Source organism: Staurois parvus, unplaced genomic scaffold (assembly GCF_062004578.1).
Source record: "Staurois parvus isolate SC_StPar_1 unplaced genomic scaffold, SC_StPar_1.0 ptg000143l, whole genome shotgun sequence".
Taxonomy (NCBI): domain Eukaryota; kingdom Metazoa; phylum Chordata; class Amphibia; order Anura; family Ranidae; genus Staurois; species Staurois parvus.
In genome coordinates, this window is record NW_028317939.1 from 2,005,283 (window position 1) to 2,010,295 (window position 5,013).

Genomic DNA, 5,013 nt, shown 5'->3' on the forward strand with positions numbered 1-5,013 from the left:
TTCCTCACTGTTACCTGAACTGTTGCGGTGGTGACCCCTCGCACCCCTCTCCTGTGTCGGACTACCCCTGTTACAGGGACACCCCCTTGGCTCTCCTAGTGGACTATAAGTGGGTGGGGACCCTCGTTACCATTTAGTGGCAAATCCACCCTCTCTGCCACCCCCCGTATTGAAGGACTGCCATCTGTTTGTCTCAATAAAGCTTTGTGCGTCTGCCATCCTCTCTGTGTGTTCTGTCCTGCCTTTCCTCCGTCACAGTGAAATATAGCGCCAAGTTGGCACATCGCTGAGCTCAGTCGCAGAATCGTTTTCAGTGTCTGATGAGGAATTTCCCCCACCAATCATTATCACTCAATTCTGCAAGTGGTTCTGATTTACTATCGCTGTTCTCTAGCTGGTCTAAAACCGCGTCTGACCTAAAGGGACACTTTTTGGACGCTATGGATGTTTCTCAGTTTCCAGGCAGAAAGAACAGTAAAAATGCAGGCAGGGCGCCGGACAAAGCACTCGGGACAAATTGTATGTGAAATGGTTTGATACAGGAATGTTATACGATGTGATTCAGCTCAGCTCAGCCTTATTTCCATCATTTGTTGCTAATAAATTCTTGGCTGCTGAGAGAACTTTTTATCTTTTCTACATTGGAACTTGTGGCCATACTAAATACTATGAAGATTGTCAGGAAGCAGCATTGCTAACTATCACCCACGAATGGGAATGTTTTGTCCACCAGCAATATAATTGCTGACCGCCCTATACAGTTCTGACTCCCACACCTGCCCCAGAGACAGATAGCAAACACTTTTGACCATACAATTGTGCCCTCCCTTGTTTGGTGCCAGACTTTCCTGCCTTGCTCCCCTCACCCCCTGAAGAAGTTGGGTGCTCCTGTAAAACACGCGAGATAAAGAGAGATTGTCTAAACATGGAAGACACCTTATTTACTCCATTAATCTAAGACAGCCTTTTTCAACCACGATGCCTTGAAATTTTTTCAGGGGTGCCTTGGCCCAAAATTGCTTAAAAATTGTATAGAAGCCAGCAGGTGGATCGAGCTTGCCTTTTAGTTACACAAAGCCATAGGTTTTCATTGCGACTCACACACCTGCCCCAGGGACAGATAGCATACACTTTTGACCATACAATTGTGCCCTCCCTTGTTTGGTACCAGACTTTCCTGCCTTGTGTCACGGATTCGTTAAACGATCACCCTGTCACGTGTCCACCACACGCCACGCCTACAGCAATTAGCTAACCGTGACGCACGCGTGCGGCCGCGACAGGGTGGTAAAGAGGGGATAATAAAGGAATTTACACTTAAATATCTCAAACCGTATGTAAGATCAGCCGTGATACCTTTTCACAGACCGCACTACCTCTGGCCACCACCAGATGGAGACTCCACTCCAGTCCAGCTGGTCGACCACACACTGGCAGATACGATCTTACATACAACCTGGTGCCCTGATTAGAGTTGAGGACCAGCTTAGTAATCACACACCCTTCTAAAGGTCCCTTCAGCTATCCTAGCTTGAACCCCGGTGTTGATAACCCTTCCACTGTCCACACACCCCCACACCAGACGCACCACAAAGGTGGCCTGCCACCACCCAACAGTTTATCCGCAGAACGGTCTGTTGAGACACCCCACACACACAGATCTCCGTCCGGCAGATCTGTTACCTTTGCAATCTGCGTGCAATCTGCCCACTCACAGTGCAGTTGCATACAGATTGGCAATGAGCTTAACCGAGCGTTTTTAAAGGCACTAAAATACAATCTAATCTCTCCAATCTAGTCTCTCCGAAGATATGAGCCCGAGCTTAAATACACAGAAGTTCACTAATTAATTTTAAGATTTAATTTCCCAAAGTGGGCGGGTCATAAAATATGTACAAAATATAACAAGTTACAGAAAATACAAAAGATATAAGAAGACACACAAATGACTAATTACTATAAAATAAAAGGGAATAAAAAGACAGAATAACACTTTACCCTGCGGCTGGAGCAAGCCAGAAACTTAGCAATCCATTGGTCAATCGAACCAGCTCCGTACGGATCACCCTGTCCAAATGTCCGTGAGTTCAATTTATGGCGATTTGGACATGGGCGGGACATTAGTCTTCGGCCAATTGACTCTGGGGGAGGTGGTCCTGACCTGCCCACAAGAGGTACTGTGTATGGACCTGCCCAAGTTCAATTGGGCCGAGACTGGCCTGAACACCAAGTCGGGGATTGGATTTCTGACACCAGCGCGTCAGCCTGATCGCAACAGTACCAAACACCATCCGACTGTCGCACCCCCACGTCATCTAATCATTCCATGCATTTCCCTGGCTTTCTCCGCAAGCCACAAATATGATTCTTATATGTAAATGTAGCGTACAGAATGGCCTACAAGAAGGAAGCTTGTTCATATCTCTCCAACTAATATTTTTGCTTTTATAAGAGATTAAACATACTTCTTTGATGTGAATATTACTTATAGAGCTTTCCACATACGGCAGACAGTCTGTCTGTGTTAGGAATGGACTGGCCAGCAATGGTGGGACTCACCTGCCTTTTGATCTGCAGTACCAGGGCTGGCCAGCGGGTGCTCCCAGCAATCAAAGACTCAACCTTTCAGCCAGCTAACACCTGGAACTGATGATACTGGGGTATTTAAGGGATGGCCAGACTTGCAGACTCTGCCTTGGTGTTGTGTTTCTCTTGGCCCTGTATCCTGTTCCTGCTCTCTGTTCCTGTCTGATTCTCTGCTACCTGTCCTGATCCCTGGCTTGTGACCCTGACCATCTCTCTGCTTGACCCTCTGTACTACGCTGCTTGCTACCTGCTGAACCTGGCCTGTGACCCCAACCATTCTCTGCTTGCTCCCCCTGTACCTACCTGCCCTATTGATATTGACCCGGCCTGCCTGACGACGCTTGCTTGAATATACTGTTATCTGTGGGTGGTTGGTTTGGTTTGGTTGCACTGTGTTATGTTTTAGTATTGCACTGCGTTTATGTTTGTATTGTTAGTGTTAATAAATTGTATTGTTTATCACATATCTGAAGTCTGCGTTTCCCTGCATCAGTCACACACCTCTGGTCATACCTGGGAGCCCTGACATTACACCAAGGCCAATCCTGACCAGAAGTGGCTGCACAGGGAAGCCATCTTGGCTTGTTGATGGGAAGGATGGATCTGGATGAGGTTGAATATTTATATCTGCTAGTGTTTGATGACAGGGAGTATGCTTATCAGACTCTGAAGGAGTATCCCCGGGATGAACTGCTAGAATGTATACGGCTCGCTCATGTTCTAGTAGATCAGGGCATAGAGTTCTCTGAGGTGCAGCCTTTGATTGAAGTTTGTGCTGAATTGGTTTCATCTGGTTCCCCCGAATGCAGGGATGAATTTTTGCCACCATTTAGTGCAGACCAGGTAGAGTCCCTGGTGTGGTTATTGGAGGATGATGGGGGTTACTTTCTGGAGCGTTATTCCACATGTTCACCACAGACACTAAGAGATTGTATAAACGCAGTGCAGTCATTGACCAGACAGGCTTTGTGTAAGCTCAGCTTTGTTCAACCCATACTGCAGACATGGTCAGATTTGTTGCACCCAGCCTCAGTCAGCTTACAAAGACCCAGTCCTGCTTCTAATCTATTTCCTCAAAACTCTATTCCTGCATTCCCAACAGCTCCTCCTGCCCTGCTATCTACCGCATGTCAGTACCCTGTTCCCACTCGCTGCACCTATCCTGCCTTTAACCCTGTAAAAAAGCCCTCTGTAGCAACCGCTCCCTCTCCTGTTCCATCCTCCAGTTCTTCTCTGTCTCCAGCTGCTCCATTCGTTTGCAGACCTGCGTTTACTTGCAGTGCTGCAGTAGTTTAAACCAGAAAAAAGCGAAAATTCTTTCCAACCAATACCATCCTGCCAGTATCCAAACCGGTGAGCCTGCCTTCCGTGGTTCAGCCTGAAGCCTCTCTTCAGCCTGATGCCTCTACTCGGCCTGAAGCCTCTACTCGGCCTGAAGCCTCTACTTGGCCTGATGCCTCTACCCAGCATGATGAACTGATCCAGCCTGACGATCCTATTAGGCCAGTTGACTCGATGCCCGCTGTTGATCCAGATGATCCGGTACCTGATCCGGTGCCCGCTGTCGAGCCAAATGACCTGATGCCTGGTGACCCAGTGCCCGCTGTCATACCTGGTGACCCGATGCCCGCTGTCGAGCCAGACAATCCGGTACCTGATGACCCGGTGCTCACGGTCGTGCCTGTTGACTCGGAGCCCACTGCCTTGCCAGATGACGCGGTGCCCGCTGTCAAGCCAAATGACCTGATGCCTGGTGACCCAGTGCCCGCTGTCCAGCCAGACGATCCAATGTCTGACCCAGTGCCCGCGGTCATACCAGTTGACTCGGAGCCCACTGCCTTGCCAGATGACGCGGTGCCCGCTGTCGAGCCAAATGACCTGATGCCTGGTGACCCGATGACCGCTGTCCAGCCAGACGATCCAATGTCTGACCCAGTGCCAGCGGTCATCCCAGTTGACTCGGAGCCCACGGTTGTGCCTGGTGACTCGGTGCCCGCCGCCCCGCCTGGGGGCCTGAGACCTGTCGTTCCGCCTGGGGGTCCGGCACCCGCCACTCCGCCTGAGGGTCCGAGACCTGTCGCTCCACCTGGGGGTCCGGCGCCCGCCGCTCCGCCTGAGGGCCCAAGACCTGTCGCTCCATCTGGGGGTCCGGCGCCCGCCGCTCCGCCTGAGGGTCCGAGACCTGTCGCTCCGCCTGGGGCTCCGGCGCCCGCCGCTCCGCCTGAGGGCCCGAGACCTGTCGCTCCATCTGGGGGTCCGAGACCTGTCGCTCCATCCGGGGGTCCGGCGCCCACCGCTCCGCCTGAGGGTCCGAGACCTGTCGCTCCGCCTGGGGCTCCGGCGCCCGCCGCTCCGCTTGAGGGCCCGAGACCTGTCGCTCCTCCTGGGGGTCCGGCGCCCGCCGCTCCGCCTGAGGGCCCGAGACCT